The 17271-nt window shown below is 46.0% G+C and overlaps 1 non-coding gene across 1 annotated transcript; it reads right to left on the bottom strand.

The window, feature by feature from the left end:
• Nucleotides 1–11633: 11633 nt before the first annotated feature.
• Nucleotides 11634–11737, bottom strand: LOC130880865 (U6 spliceosomal RNA). Its single transcript, XR_009057662.1, has one exon. It is a non-coding gene; the product is annotated as a U6 spliceosomal RNA (small nuclear RNA).
• Between the last annotated feature and the right edge of the window lie 5534 nt (nt 11738–17271).

Below are 17271 nucleotides of genomic sequence, written 5' to 3'. Positions count from 1 at the left end.
TTAAGTGGCTCTCCTGTCTGGTGATTGAAGTTTCAAGTCTTTGAACTCTGGGATTCCCTATAAGCTACACATAGTAAATTGTCTCTACACCCCTGCACAATAACAAACTGCAAAGCGTGTGTTCCTCCCATGCCAGCCATGCGGTGACTGTTCTAAGCATTGCCTTCTTGAATCTTTCCAAGAGCGCTGTGCAGTAAGTCCTGCTGTTAATCCCATTTTACAGGCAAAGAAACAGAGTGCACAGGGCAACTGGCTTACCCAGGGTTAAACGGTGTGTGAGTTCATCATATTCCATTTCATCTGGTTGAAGAGTCTGTGCCCTTCACCCCAGAGTTTCCATAGTTGTGGTGTTGACACTCCTCTGAATGTAAGTGCATTGCACACACAGTGTAGATATCCTGAGTGTGCAATATGCACATACCTTAACATGTCTATATGCCCCCAAATATGTGTTTTTCTCAAAGCATTTATCTATCCCAAAGTGTGATATGTACATATAAAAGTCTGGAATACACTTGAAAAAGTACATCGTATGGTAAAATGGGCTAATAGCAATGCGGTAGCTATCCCAGAGCTTGCTAGAGGCACCTACTATGTTAGTTGGTGGCTTAGATTCTCTAGCCAGAACATGCATCCTTGTTGTGTGTCTCTCGGCCAACATCTGCCCTTCGCATCTGAGGCTCGAGACCCTCACAAAGAAGGTTATAGATGATAGTACTTTAATTAGCCAAGAGCCTTAGGAACCTGGCAATCCCACCTTACCCCACAGCTGAGGAGACAGGCCTGTGGAAGTAACGTGTTTGGGATCCCACAGGTGTGGATGGTGGAGCGCTGGCTTCAGGCTGTCCTGAGGTAGGGAGCTAGCTTCTGGGCCCTATGTAGGACTGTGAGGAAGGTCTCCTGTGGTCGCCATGTGGAGAGACCTTGGTGTAGAGAGAGAGGGTTTGAGGGATAAATACAAATGACAGAATGTGCTTTCGATGGGAGAGAAAATTTTGTAAGTACAGTCACCTGTAGCTTGTGTGACCAACTCTGTGTGCTCCAGCAGTGGATGCTAAGTGCCCTCTGGATGCACTGGCAGCATCATGCCTACGGCGAAGGGGTGTGTGCAAGGATGGGCAGTAGGTGGCCCTGGGAGGAGACACAGGACTGGGGAGCCTGGGGAGGGAAGACAAAGGCAGGCACTTAACTCCCGTAACCCTTGTTGAGGGGCTTCACAAATCACCCCCGGTGCTGGGTATCAAGGCTGGCTCCCTGCTTGGCTACTGAGGCCTGTTCCCACTCTACCTCACCCAGACTGCAATCTCTCTATTCTAGGGCACCCATTGCCCTAAAGGGAAACAGTGCCAGACAATAGGCCAGCTTGGCAGGCCTCCAGTACTAGGGCTGTGTGACCCAGGCATAGAGGCAGATAGACACTAGCTCACTGTCAGCTTGAATCTGCCTCGCTTGCTTTATCTGCAGAGGCCATCTGCAGCCTAGAGGGAACAGTGAAGGCAGTAGTGTGTGCGGAGGATCTGGTATTGTGGCATCTCCCACCAAAGACATTAGCAGAGAATCTTAGAAATGGGTTCAGTCTAGAAAATGAGGACAAGGGGGCTGGAGCCCACGCTAGACTCCCGGGCATCTGAATTCACAGCTGGACCTGCTGTTCATTTTAAAGGGCTCAAGCCGTGGTTTGTGAAGGCGTATGTGGGGATGAGTGCGGATGAAGATTGGAAATGGCCCCACATCTTCTGTCCATACTCACTGGTTCTTCTCTGAGCCAAGACTGTTGGCACTATTTCATGCAGTATTCTTGGGCTATAAAACTGTTGGGTCTGACCAGATTCCTCGCTGTGAGGGCAATGGGTTTCGGGGAAGGTAAGACCCTCATTTTAGTTTGGGCAGTTGCATGATCACCTCCCACAAGGCTTTGTTCAAGGGCTCAGATAAGGTGGCAATAAAATGGTTCAGACTTTCCCTTCTCCATGACTCAATTTAATCTGCGTTTGAGAGCCCAGATGTGGTCTGAGCCCCTTCAGCTCTCACACTGCTTAAGCAGAGATCCTGAGAGCTGACTAGTTACTCATCATCCCAGGCTTACTCCACCCCTGCCTTGCCCTGACTCCCTGTCAGTTACACCTATCTATACCACAGGTTCTGTTTGGCTGTAGAATGTGGAAGGCTGCTGAGAACACCCAACACTGGCCAGTGCCTGCTCTGCATCAGGCACTGTGCTGGGTGCTGTATGGTGGTTCTCCTTTCTGGCATGCACTGTGTGGCCAGCCTTTGCTCCCGTGGGAGCTAGAAGAAGGGTCTTCACCACCATCAGTGAGCTTCAGAGTTGCAGAAGAAGACAAGATGGGTCCATGTGGCTTGTTAGAAGGCCATAAAAGAGTGGCAGTGTGGCCGGAGCAGGAATGGGCACAGCAGAGGAGAGGTTTGGAGAGGAGGTGAAGGCTGGGCTCTGAGTCTTGGCTGAGGTCAGGACATGATAATTGACTCTAGTTCTAGCAGATGAGCTGTCAGGTCGTGGACTTCTAGGCCCAGCCAAGACCTTGGCTTTGATTTCAACAGTCCGTTCTTGGGGCTGGCAAGGCCAGCTCCTGTCCCTTACTCAAGATATCTGTTAAAAAGCTTGTTTTCCTTATCCAGTACCCCAGAACCCCATTCTCTCCAGAACTAGGCCTCATTTACCCTACCTTGGACCCTAGAAATCTCCAAGTGGACCCAAAAGTCTGTCTTGCAAAGAAACACCATCCTGAGGAAAGTGTGTACCTGTAGCGGGAGCCAGGCCGTGTCACTGCAGTCACAAACACCATCCTCAGGAGAGGATGTGCCTGCAATGGGAGCCAGGCCACAGTACTGCACAGAGTCACAAACACCAGGGTTTAGTTTGGAAATAAGATCAATCCCTTCAATTGACAGAATCCTGGGATTTGGAGTTCGACACAGGAAAAGGAACAGGGCCTGTTGGAAAGAAAGTAGATACACTATCAGGAAGTTGGGTTTCTAGTTCTAATTTTGCTGTTGGCTAGCTATGTGACCTTGAGCCCATGTCTTTGTGGGATTGCAAAAAGAAACTCATCGATTGGTCTAGTGTTGTTTCGACATGTGTTCTGTGGAGCTAATTTAATCTGTCTCTGGTCTCCCCATGTATCTAGGTATCCATCCGTTATCTATCAAACATCCATCATAAAGCATCAACTTTAGGTCTCTCATCCACCTGTCACTTCTTGTCACCTGTTATTTATTAATCTATTTATTACTTATATAGTGTCTTTTGAAAATAAATTTTGATTATAATTAAATCATTTCCCTCTTCCTTTTCTCCCTCCAATCCCTTCCATGTACCACCCTCATCGTTTTTTTGTTGTTGTTGTTTCAAATTCATGGCCCCTTTTTCTTTACATTTTGTTGTTGTTGTGGTGGTGGTAGTGGTGGTGTTGGTGGTATGTGTGTGTGTGTGTATTCCTAATTACGCAAATACAGTATATTCAGTTCATATAATGTAATTTTGACAGGTCCCTTTGGTGACATGGTGTGTTGTGTTTCACAAACTGTAGTGATCCATGTTTGCAGGGACACTTGGCTTAGGGATCTCGCGGGGGGGGGGCTTTTCTGCTGATCCATTTTAAGATGGTATGAAATTCTAAATCTGTTCTCTCCTGTTTATGTTGGATGGGACACATGTAGGGACAGGTCCTTTTCTTGTGAAGGACAGATATCCCTAGGGTACTGTACTACTTAAGGGGTTGGAACTGTGCTGTGGTTGACAGATGTGGGTTAAGTTTGCCTGTGCATGTGTGTACATGTGAGTGTGTATGAGTGTATGTATGTGATTACATGGGCATACATGGGTGTGTGTACACTCAAGCACACATGTATGAATGAGTCTGTGCGTGCATGTGCTTTCCATGTGTGTGGATACACAGGGCCACCTGACTTGTCTGGGCGGAAAGATCTAGAATATTGAAGGTGGACATGCAGGAGGACATTGCAAAGGGAGAGCCAGGGGAGCGTGAAACTGGCTCACCGATTCTAAGTGCAAGGAGCTGCTTCCCAAGCTTAGAGCAGGCTCCCGTAGCCAGAGAGTTGCCCTTGACCAGGGTAACAGCATGGGGCTAGATCAGCAAAGATGGATGTGAGCATTTTGGACAGGCGGACACTAGTTCTCAGTGCCATTTTCTCTATCACCCACACTTCCCTGCTTTCTACGAAAGCGAAGAGCTATCCAGCTACAAGGAATTCCAGGGAAAGAGGGAGACCAGGCCGCTGGAGTTGCTAGTGCTCTTTCCAACATGGTCAAAGCTGGAAATGGAGGACCTCTTTTTGCAATTTGGATTAGGAGCAAAAAGCAGATGGTACACTGAGAAGGGGTGCTGAAGGGGGACTGAAGCATTGTTCATAAGATGCAGGTAGGGTTGAGAGACACCTGTAAGGGTCAGTGGGAGTCGGGGCATTCGTCATCCTTAGGCCCAAAGGAATGGGCCAGAGAGTTGCTGACCAAACTACCTCAACTGAGGATGCAAAAAAGGTGCTGACAGGCGCTGCTGATGGGAGGCCTTAGCCAGGCTGCCTTTGGGTAGGGAGAGAAGCAGAGATTCTCCACCCTTGCCTCTTTTGCTAACACTGCTGGTGACAGCCCTCACTGCAGACTCCGAGAGGACAGAAAGCTCCCGGGGTCAGCCTTTCAGGACTCAGCTCAGGTGGCCCATGGAAGAGGCAAGGGCACAGCATTTGCTATCAGACCTGAAGCCAGGACAAGGCAGCACGATAGCTCTTCGGGACATGAGCTAGGGTGAGGCCACCTGCCTAACTCCCGTGCTTTGACCGTGGGCCAGTCACTGGAATCACTGAGCAGCTAACTGTAGAGAAAAATAACAGATCTTTCCTTCTCTTTTGCAGATGTGAGAGACTGTCTCCATATTGTCATGAGCATGGCTCACTGTGTGTGCATTTGTGTGTGTACAAAGACATACAGACAGATAGGTGTGCACACACCCACACATCCTCTTACTCTTCTGCAATTTGGGGAGCCCCAGAGAATCATAGCCGTAGTTCTCTGGGCTTTGGCCACTTTGTCCCTGTCTCCACTGGAGCTTCAGGGGCCCAGAAGCAGTCACTAAGTGGCTTAGAAAAGATGCCATTAAGGCTGAGGTCTGGGTGGAGAGAAGTAGGGACTGGCTCAAGCCAATGCCATCACATATCCCTGCATACGTAGGGAATTCTGTAGATCACTTCTCATCTCTGGGCTGTCTTCAATGGTTGTGTTAGCACATTCTCTGGACACCATTCAAGAACTTTTTTGGCACTCTGATCCGTGTGTAGGCATGGAGACACGGGATTCACTTCCTTCTTCCTTCCATTTAATAGTTACATCGTGAAGTTGTGGTTAAACTGGTAGAGTTTGGGACAGAGTAGTGAACAAGGAGATCAGAGCTGCTGCCTTTGTGAGGAGACTGATAGAAATGGCACTAGGGCAGTGGCAGATGAGAGACACAGGCTCCCAGCACAGAGAAGAAGGAGTCAGCAGAGGGGCAGAATGAAATGAGTCAGACAAGGAGATGGGGAGAGAGAGCTCAGTGGGAGAGGGAATCTTATGTTTGGGCAGCTGGATGAAGTTTCCCCTGGGAGGATGGTGTGGTGTTGAGAGTGAACAGAGAAGGGTGCAGGCCGGACCAGGCAGCTGCCAATAAAAGATTTCATCCTGGAGGTCGTGGGAGCTATTGGGTTTTTTTAGATGAGAGAGGGAAATGATCGGATTTGTTCGGAGCAATCGTGGCCGCTGGGTGGGAAGTGATGAGGAGTGTATGCCAATCACCCAAGCTAGAGATGCTAATGGCTTCTCTAGGGGGCTGACTTGATGACTCTCAGGGGAGCCTGGCGCCCCTCCTCCTGTGGAGGTCACCCAGCTGGCAGTGCCAGTCTCTGTGCAGACCTAGAACTGTCTCTGACTGAACCACGGTACCCACTTCTGTGAACAGCCATCTTTCAGGGCAGTTCCTGGTCTCAGAGATCCCTGTTTATGGCTAAAAGCAAAACTCCCCCTGGAGAATTACCAGTTGGCCTTGGAGATGTGTAAAACTGGTCAGAGAGCTGCTTTTCCCCTTCCCTCCTGTTTCCTATCTTCTGCAACCTTACCTACTCTCAGACAGAGGCATGGGTGGGTGAGGTGGGATGGAGGTGGGATGTGGGTGGGGTATTCAGAGGACTTCAGCGCACGCTCTGCACGGTCATGATTGGCTGGAAACGGCGAAATTATCTGCTGAGTGTCACCACCCAGGGCTCCTCTCGGGATCTGATAAGCCACACATCTGGGTCTCATCTTATTTCTGCAGTGCCAGCTTGTCTAGACTCCTCAAGAATAGTCATTTGTTTTCAATGACTTTAGGGAACTTGGGGCACATACTGTCTATGTGCCACAACCAGGCAACTCGCTGCTCCAGGACAAGCCTTTCCCATAGCTTTCTTTTTTGATTTTTTAAAATTGGTTTTTATTGAGCTCTACATTTTTCTCTACTCCCCTCCCTGCCTTTCCCCCCTCCTTTAGCCCTCCCCCAAGGTCCCCATGCTCCCAATTTACTCAGGAGACCTTGTCTTTTTCTTCTTCCCATGTAGATTAGATCTATGTAAGTCTCTCTTAGTGTCCTCATAATTTTGCAGAAAAATGGATGGAGCAAGAAAACATTATTTTGAGTGAGGTAACCCAGACATAGAAAGACAATTATCACATGTACTCACTCATAGGTAGTTTTTAAACATAAAGCAAAGAAAACCAGCCTACAAACCACAATTCCATAGCTTTCTCTATTTGCTTCTCTGCACCTAATCCTTTCTCTTCTGAGACTTGATTGAATGGGATGACTTTCTCAAGAGTCTGCAGAGAGGTGCCCGGGCTTGAGAGGGAATGGTATTCTTGTTTCCTTTCTGTTGCCATGACACAAATCTGATAAAAATCAACCTGGGGGGGGGATTTTATTTGGATTCTGATTCCAGGTTATAGTTCATCATCGAGGGAAGTCATGGCAGTTAGTTGGGGACTCAAGGCAGTCCATCACATAATACTCACAGTCAAGAGTCGAGAGAAACAAACCTATCCTCGATGCTTGCTTACTCAGCTGGCTTGTTTCATTCTTAAATCCCCTGCCTAGGGAACAGCGACACCCACAATGGGCTGGACCAAGTAACCATTAAGACAATCCCTCTGAGACATGCTCACAGGCCAATCTGATTCAGACAAGTCCTCACTGCGAGTCTCCCAGGTGACTCCAAGTTGTGTTAGACTAACAATAAAACCTAAACTGCACACATGCATTTCTAAGGCAGCCATTCTAAAGCTCAGTTTCAGATTAGAAAGACCTGACCTGAGATCTAGGTCCTGCCATGCAGCTTTGGTTTTTACTTTGAACAGGTGCGGCAGTTTCCTCAGGTGTAAGTTGGACAAGAAGTAGCTGGTCTTTGAGGCTTAGACTCTGTGTGGCACTGGGCGTCTGTGTGTGGCACTGGGCGTCTGTGTGTGGCACTGGGCGGCTGTGTGTGGCACTGGGCAGCTGTGTGTGGCACTGGGCACTTGGCGCAATAGTGTGCTTGTGTTGCTGGTCCTTTCCTCTCTATTCCGGGAGCTGGGAGGTCTTTCCTAGGAAATTGTTGTAGGCAGAACAGGCTGGACTGTCAGGTTTGATTGGGACCCTCATTAGCCCCCAGAGCCAGTGCTTTAAGAGAATTCACAACTAGAGACTCTTGGGCTCTCTCTTGCAGCCTGCTAGAAGACCTTGTGTGACCCAGCAGAGCAAGAGGGTAGACTGGATGAGCCTCAAGACCTGTGCAAGACCCATGCTGACTCGTGGGTTTCTAAGGAAACACCCCCAAACTAGTCTCCTGGAACAGGCCAGTGCTTTCATTGCTCTGAACCCTAGTCTGGTTTTACCACCTCCTGGACGTGACACTATTCTGTCTCCATAAGGCTCCTGTTTCTTTGCGTATGCTCTTCTTCTGCTCCCTTAAAAAAGTGTATAGGATTTCCTGGAGAGGGGACTCTGCGGAGGGCAGAGACACTCAAGAGTCCTCTGTGGAGATCTCTACCTCGCTCCCACCCATCCTCCAGCATCCATACCCCACGGTCCCTAGGACTTGTGATGGATATTGCCCAGATCCTCTTTCCACTTAGCATCTGTCCCAGGCTCCCTGCCCAGCCTGTCCGTGTGTAAGTTCTGAGAAGAACGTAAAATAAAGGGAAGCAAAGGGAACTCGTAATGCTCCCGTCTTAATTGCTCATCTGTAAAATGGCGTGTGTGCACATACATAGCAATGCATCGCCGAGAGTTCATGGCGGTGTCTGCTGTAAGTAGCTGCCCAGTAGCGCCAGTGATTGTCTGTTAGCTTTCACTGTACATTTACTTCCGTTCTTACCTTCCCAGGGAGAAAAGACCTACTCCCTGCCTTGTCGCTGATGGAGAGTATACAGAGACGGCTGTGGTAACACACTGTGAGTGTGTGTTGGAATAGATGGAGAGGAACTAGAAACAGCCAAGTCTTACCCAAAACAGAGCACTAACCCTGAGGCATTTATATAATGGACCATTTTACATATTTAAAGAGAAAACAAATCCACTTGGATCAATTGCAGATCATGTGATATTTATAGAACATTTCTCTTTTACTGCATGTGTTTATGTGTGTGCCTGCATGTGCGTGGCTGCGTGTGTGTTCATGTGTGTGTGGAGGCCATCCATCCATGTTTGTTACCTTCCCTAAATGCTCTTTGCTTTCTTTACGGAGTCGGTATCTCTCCATGACCTCAGAACTCTCTGGGTTCTACTAGACTGCCAACCAGATGGACTTCGTGATTCCGCATTCGTGCCGCTCAGTGCTGGGATTGCAAGTGGTCCCATTTCTGCCTAGCATTCTTTCTTTTTAATTTTTTTTTTTTTTGGTTTTTTGAGACAGGGTTTCTCTGTGGCTTTGGAGCCTGTCCTGGAACTAGCCCTGTAGACCAGGCTGGTCTCGAACTCACAGAGATCCACCTGCCTCTGCCTCCCGAGTGCTGGGATTAAGGGCGTGCGCCACTATCGCCCGGCTAATTTTTTTTATTACTTTATAAATAATACCAATCAAAATTTCCACTTTCTCCCCTCTTTCCACTTCCTTCCCACTCCCCCATACACCCTCCCCCTCCAGTCCTGAGAAAGGGCAAGGTACCCTGCCCTGTGGGAAGTTCAAGGCCCTCCTCACTGCATCCAGGCTTAGGAAGGTGAGGATCCAAATAGAATAGGATCCCAAAAAGCCAGTACACGCAGTAGAGACAAATCCCAGTGCCATTATCATTCTCAGTCTGCCCCAATTGTCAGCCACATTCAGAGGGTCCGATTTGATTCCATGCTCATTCAGTCCCAGTCCAGCTGGATTTTGTGAGCTCCCATTAGCTCAGGTACACTGTCTCAGTGGGTGAACCAACCCCTTGTGGTCCTGACTTCCTTACTCATCTTCTCCTTCCTGCTCTTAACTGGACCTTGGAAGCTCAGTCCAGTGCTCTGATGTAGGTCTCTGTCTCTATCTCCATCTATTGCTGGACAAAGGTTCTATGGTGATATTCAAGACAGTCATCAGTCTGACTACGGGGCAAGGCCAATTCAGGCACCCTCTCCTCCACTGCCCAGGGTCCTAGCTGGGGTCATTGCCATGGACTCCTGGGAACCCCTCCAGAGCCAAGCCTCTTGCCAATTCCAAAATGGCTTCCTCAATTAAGATATCTCTTTCCCTGCTCCCATATCCATCCTTCCTCCATCTCAACCATCCCACTCCCCTAAGCTCTCCCCAAACCTCCCATTCTCCCCCTTTCCCCTTCCCCCATCCCACCCCCACTCCCATGCTCCCAACTTTTGCCTGGTGATCTTGTCTGTTTCCCATTTCCAGGAGGATCTATATAAGTTTTTCTTTGGGTTCACCTTATTACTTAGCTTCTCTAGGATTATGAACTATAGGCTCAATGTCTTTTGTTTTGGCTAGAAATCCACTAATGAGTGAGCACATACCATATTCATATTTTTGGGTCTGGGTTATCTCACTCAAGATAGTGTTTTTTTTTATTTCCATCCATTTGCATGCAAAATTCAAGATGATCATTGTTTTTTTTTTTCCTTTGAGTAGTATCTAATGTGTAGATGTGCCACATTTTCTTTATCCATTCTTCCATTGAGGGGCACCTAGGTTGTTTCCAGGTTCTGGCTATTACAAATAATGCTGCTATGAACATAGTTGAACAAATGCTTTTGTAGTATGAATGGGCATCTCTTGCGTATCGCTGGATCCTGAGCTAGGTTGACTCCCAATTTTCTGAGGAACCACTACACTGATTTCCAAAGTGGTTACACAAGCTTGCATTCCCACCAGCAATGGATAAGTGTTCCCCTTACTCCACATCCTCTCCAACATAAGCTATCATTGGTGTTTTTAATTTTAGCCATTCTGACAGGTGTAAGATGGTATCTCAAAGTTGTTTTGATTTGCATTTTCCTGATAACTAAGGAAATTGAACATGTCCTTAAGTATCTTTTGGCCATTTGAAATTCTTCTGTTGAAAATTACTCTGTTCATTTCAGTACCTTGTTTTTTAATTGGGTTATTTAGAATTTTAATGTCTAGTTTCTTGAGTTCTTTATATATTTTTGGGATCAGATATTTGTCTGATGTGGGGTTGGTGAAGAACTTCTTCTATTCAGTAGGTTGCCATTTTGTCTTAGTGACTGTGTCCTTTGCTTTACAGAAGCTTCTCAGCTTCAGGAGATCCCATTTCTTCATTGTTGCTCTTATTGTCTGTGCTACTGGGGTTATACATAGGAAGTGGTCTCCTGTGCCCACATATTGCAGGCTACTTCCCACTTTCTCTTCTATCAGGTTCAGTGTGGTTAGATTTACATTGAGGTCTTTAATCCATTTGGACTTAAGCTTTGTGCGTCGTGATAGATATGGATCTATTTTCATTCTTCTACAGGTTGACATCCAGTTCTGCCAGCACCATTTGTTAAAGGTGCTTTCCTTCTTCCACCGTATAATTTTAGCTTCTTTGTCAAAAATCAGGTGCTCATAGGTTTGTGGATTAATATCCGGGTTTTCAATTTAATTCCCTTAGTCAACGTCTCTGTTTTTATGGTAATACCAAGCTGTTTTCATTATTGTAGCTCTGTAATAGAGCTTGATGTCAGGGATGGTAATGCCTCTGAGAGTTCCTTTATTGTATAGGATTGTTTTGGCTATCCTGGATTTTTTGTTTTTCTATATAAAGTTGATTATTGTTCTCTCAAGGTCTGTGAAGAATTTTGTTGGGATTTTGATGGGGATTGCATTGAATCTATAGATTGCCTTTGGTAGGATTGCCATTTTTATTATGTTAATTCTACCAATCGAAGAGCATGGGAGATCTTTCCATTTTCTGGTATCCTCTTCAATTTCTTTCTTGTCAAATAGATCTTTCACGTCCTTGGTTAGTGTTACCCCAAGATACTTTATGCTATTTGTGGCTAACGAGAAGGGTGATGTTTCTCTGATTTCCCTCTCAGCTTCTTTATCCTTTGTGTACATTCTTTTGAGTTGATCTTGTATCCTGCCACATCACTGAAGGTGTAGGAGTTCTCTGGTAGAGTTTTCGGGGTAAAATTATGAAACGCTTCATGAGTTTGCGTGTCACCCTTGTGCAGGGGCCATGCTAATCTCTATATCGTTCCAATTTTAGTAGATGTGCTGCCAAAGCGAGCACTCTCCCTAGCATTCTGTGGGGACTGGGTATCTGAACTTTGTTCCTCACACTTGAGTGGCAAGTGCTCTATCCACTAAGCTACCTCTCCAGTCCCTCATTTTTTCAGATAGGAAACTCTTGGCTAATAATAGTTGAATGTGATCATATAGAGACAACAACAGCATAAAATATACTAACAACAAAAGCTGTCGATTGTCTTCAGAGTGAGAGATTTAGGGTATTTTTGTTGTTGTTGAAATATGTTTATTCTTTTAGCTGACTCACAGTCATGCTTTAACATTTTCTGCATTCAATTAACAGATATATTTAAGATACAATGATGGCATATAAATTCAAGAGCTGGGACCAAGCATTGATTTCTGAAACAGGGCAAATGAAAATGTTAAAGTCTATGAGTCTAGCAGAATACCATTAGGAATAATTTCATTGACTTTTTAATGTTTTTATTTTTTGCCAGTCATGCTAGTTCTGTCCCAGGTCTCTGGGCTCCCCAGACTCTGGGTCCTGGCCTTCCAGGCAGTATCAGAGGTGAGCTCACTCTCATGGTATGGGCCTCAAGCTGGACTAGTCATTGGTTGGCCACTTCTACAATTTCTGCACCACTTTTATAGCACAGCACAGCTTGTAGGCATGACAAAGGTTTTGTGGCTGGGTTGGTGTCTCAGTTGGAAGTCTTACCTGGTTACAGGAGATGGGAGATGCTGGTTCAGGTTCTGTGTCCCCCATTATTTTGAGTTTTTCCTAGGGTCACCCTCATAGATTCCTGGGAGTTTTCATTGCACTAGGATTCTACCTCACCCCTGAAATGCCCCTCAGTTCTCATCATTCTCACCCTTCACCCCCACAATCTGATCACTCCTGTTCCTATTCCCACCACCTACACAAACCCCTCCCCCATCTACCCACGATGTCTGTTCTCTTTCTTCTTTACGGTGAAATTCATGTGTCACGCCCTTGAGCCTTCCTTGTTACCTATCCTCTCTGGGACTGTGGGTTGTAGCTTAGTTATCCTTACATTACAGCTAATGTCTACTTGTAAGTGAGCACATGCCATGTTTGTCCTTCTGGGTCTGGGTTACTCCATTGTGTAAAATGTACCACATTTTCTTTATCCATTCTTTGGTTGAGGGACATCTAGGCTGTTTCCAGTTTCTGGGCATTACAAATAAGATTTCTATAAACATAGTAGAACAAGTGTTCTTAATGATATTCTACTATCCTCATAGATGGGTGCCCAGCCAGGAACTGATGGAAATGAATGCAGAGACCCACAGCCAAACATTAGGTGGAGCTCAGGGAATCCTTTCGATTAGGTGGAGGATTGTAGGAGCCAGAGTGGTCAAGGACACCACAAGAAAGCCATCAGAATCAACTAACCTGGGTTCATAAGGGTTCACAGAAACTTAACCAATAACCAGGGAGCCTGCATGGGTCTGACCTGGAGCCTGTATGGGTCTGACCTAGGCCCTGTGCACAGATGTTATAGCTGTGCAGCTTGATCTTCTTGTGGAACTCCTAACAGTGGGGGCAAGGTCTATCTCTGTCTCTGTTGCCTGCTTTGGGGACCCTTTCCTCATATCTGGTTGCCTTGTCCAGCCTTAATAGGAGAGGAAGTGCCTAGTCTTATTGTAACTTGATATACCGTGACTGGTTGATATCCATGGGAGGTCTGCCCGTTTCTGAAGAGAAACAGTGGATGGTGGTGGAAAAGGAGAGGTGGGGGAGGGGCTAGGAGGAGAAGAAGGGGGGGAAACTGTGGTTGGGCTGTAAACAAACAAATAAATGAAAGAAAACATTAATGTTAAAACATCAGTATATAAAAGATGGAGTGTTCAATGCATGCCTTTAGGTGTTTCTGGATGTCATAACTATTTCTAATAAAAAATAAACAATATAAAAACTCACCTGTACAACAAAAACTTGAACTGACATAGAAATTAGCACCGCTCATGAGGATGCACTCAACGGTTTCATGCTGTGATTAGAAACGAGCAAATCAGGGCAGGGTTGTAGCAGGATGGTAGAGCATCTGTTCATGTGTGTAGGGCTCCAGGTTCCACCCCAGCAATGTGGGAGAAAAAAATACAAAAGGAAAGAAAGGAACAGCTATTCCTCCTGATCATGAACTCCAGAGGCTTAACAACAGCAGGCAATCCCAAGTGCTTTAACCTTCCTGGGCATCATAACAGTACCCTGGCCATTAAAAAATCTCATTAATTAATTATAAGTATTAATTAAGTATATAGAAAACTGCTACATTTTTTTAAAACCTGCCTGTGAAGCACTATAAAATCCATTTCTGGACAATTTTTATTCCGATTTTTTTCTTGCATATATTTAAATATTTTCCCATAATGACTATATATCACTTTGTGACAAAAGTGGAATTGTTGCTGGGTCAAAGGGGACACATGCAGTGTGGAGAGAAGATGAGCTTTGTGTTTTACAGACATGAGAACTGCAGCGAGGAGGAAAGGTGAGCGTGGAAATGGAAAGAGATTCACGAGTGAGAATGAAGCCCCCGAAAGGAAAGAAATGCAATGGGGAATGACAAGAGGTAAAGGCATAATCGAGGAAAATTTCATATCCTGCACAGCAGTGATGGGCTAATTATGGTGCGGGGAATTCGATATCCTTGCTGAGGGCTGACACGCGAGGAAATGAGTTCATTTTCATCTGGCCAACGCAACAATGTTCCAGCAATATAAGAAACAACTCAGAGAATTGTGAGGTTTGATAGAGCAGTATTTTTTTAAAAAAAAGGAAATCATAAAGTTACAGTGCAAAAGAAGAATCATAAAATCCAGTGATTGGAAGGTTGTGGCGGCTCAGCATGACCACAACTGGTGTCAGTCTGTTTTCCAATGCCAGCATTCTGAATGGCACCCTGAAAATACGTGTGCTCATACACAGTTGATAGGGCCCAAAGAGAAACGTGGCAATGAATAAAAAGGGTTATGTTGGCAATGCCATCGCTTTTCATTGCCGTGCTTCTACAAAACACTAAGGCATGAAAGAAAATGGGATGCTTGTTCAAAGGTATCTTTGACAATCCTTTTTAGTGTGTGAGTGTATATAGGTGTTTATGTGTATGTGTGTGGGGGAACCTTCAGTCAATGGCCTTTGAGAGGCTGGACCAGGTTGGGTGTGGCCTTGGGTACCAAAAAGGTGTGAGCCGCCCACTGGCTCTCTCTTCTCTCTCTCACCTGGATACTGGGTTTGGTTCCTGTTGCTGATTCATGCAGAGGCCGGTGATCTGTGAGTTCGCCCTAAATAAAGAACCTCTTTATTATACTCAGTTCTGAGCTAGTGTGGGATTATTTTATTCACCATCACATGTGTGTGCACATATGTGTACAGGTGCATGCATCTGTGTGTCAGCACACACTTGGAGGCTAGAAGCCAAGGTTGGGTGCACTTCTTGCTTTCCACTCAAGTTTTTGAGTCAGGGTCTCTCAATGAACCCAAAGTGCATCAATCTGGCTGCACTGGTGGCCAGAAAGTCTGGGGATTCTCATCCTATCTCCCCAGTACTGGGATTATGGGTATACACTGCTTTGCCTAACTTTCACATCTGGGCTCATGGGAATGGCCAGTGTTGTTCTGAGAACATGGGAATGGCCAGTGTTGTTGCACACGGGTACAGCCAGCATTGCTCTGGACTCGCGGCTGCTCGTCCCGTGTCCTCTGTCCTGGTCCTCCTCACCACTGCTCTCGCTCATCTGTGGACAGCTGTGGCCTGTGCTCTGTGTCCTCACTCTTCATCTTGTCCCACTCACAGTTCGCGTGTTTCACAGAGTCACAGTGCATTCTTGGTTGCTATAGTGATCTCTGTGCCTCTAAGGCTACTTTCTCTTTATGTTTTAGTTGTCTAGGCTTTGGATTTGGCATTTGCTCTTGCCATATGGGTATTGGTTCCTCTTGATGATGATTCTTGCTTAGTGACACTGGTGCCCTGCTTTCTGTCCCAGCAACAGTAGTCAAGATCTTCCACCATTGACCCAGTTTCTGGTCCTTACTGTAGAAGGCAACATGGCTGGCCCCAGCTTTGTAGATGAGGTCTGAGCAAGTCCTGCAACTGGGGAAAGACCATGGGAACCAAATCAAGGAAGGGAGCAGTCATGTGATCTTCTTCAGTAGGTTGTAGATCTTAGGTTTTTCATGGGCTAGGACACTCAGTTTTGCTTTCTCCATATCCACAGCTTTTTTTTTTTTACAGTATTTCTAGAAATTTTCCCATGCTTGGGCAGAAGAACAGAGGTAAAAATAGTAATAAGACTGCTTTCTGTCTGTATTTCATCAGTGCGATGTGTGTGATAGGGACTATATATAAATTGGTCCATTGTTACACGCTACATGGTGACCAGCTATGGTTTGCCTACCAAGTATATTTCTTCTTATTCAGCAACCCCACTTCTTATATATATTTTGAAACTGTCATGGTTCACCGTAATTGTTGACGTAATTGGATTGAGAGACATCTAGGAAATTAGGAAAAATATATCTCTGGGTGTGCTCTGAGAGCATTTCCAGAGATGAGTAAATCATGAGGATTCTGTCTCAATATCCACTGATAGATCCAAAATCTAAGCACATCATTGATAGGTGAAATTGTGGGCCTTATGGGTGAAAGTGAGTTGCTGTGGGAATGCCCTAGAAAGATATATCTTGACCTGGTCCCTTCCTGCTACTCCTCTTTGCTTCCTACACACCATGAGCTGAGCTATGCTTGTCCACTATATCCTCTCTGTCATGATGCTTTTGCTCTGCCACAAGTCTGAAAACAGTGGAGTCAGCCATGTACTACAGACTCTGAAGTCATTGTCTAACAAATCTTTCTTCCTTTCAGCTTTTTCAGGTGTTTTATACACTAATAAAAGATGAGCGATCCAACAAACAGATTCTGATGAATTGGCACTCTCAGTTTGTGAGTTTGTGATGGGCTTCAAGGTGGCTGTATAAGCTAGGTCCAGGCTGTAGCCAGTGTATTCCCACCCCTGACCACAGGGATTGGGCTAATGAAATGCCAAAGGCTGGCTGGGATTGTTGGACGGGACCAGATGGTCTTTCCACTGTCTGGGCTGTGCCCACCCATCATCCGAAGCCATTGTGGAAGATGATAGACTCTGACAGAGGAGAGGAACTGGTATATTGATACCAGTAGTGCCTCAGTCTGGATGGGATGGCACAGAGTCAGAACTGATCCAGGGAATGGACCTCAAAGTAGCAGGCATTCCCCTTGCTTAGGTGGTTGTGGTTACTTCTGTTTCCAAGTCCCCAGCTCAAGCTGTAAAGCCAAGGTCATTCTATTTGAGGCTCAATGGAGCCATACACACTCATTAAACAAAAAAGTAGGGATCCAGAATCTTTTCACTGGCCTCTTCTCCATTCTCCTGAACCTAATTCTGACTGTAGACTCTTCCTTCTCTCCAACCCACTGGTTAACCAAGTCCACCTGTCAGTAAAGGCCCTATGATCAGCAAGTCCATACCAAACATCTCTCCCAGGGTACCATGCTAGATTTCAGTTGGATA

The sequence above is a fragment of the Chionomys nivalis genome, chromosome 8, assembly GCF_950005125.1.
Source record: "Chionomys nivalis chromosome 8, mChiNiv1.1, whole genome shotgun sequence".
In the NCBI taxonomy this organism is placed as follows: Eukaryota; Metazoa; Chordata; class Mammalia; order Rodentia; family Cricetidae; genus Chionomys; species Chionomys nivalis.
Note: the sequence above shows the minus strand (reverse complement) of the source record. Positions and strands in the feature narration are given on the sequence as shown.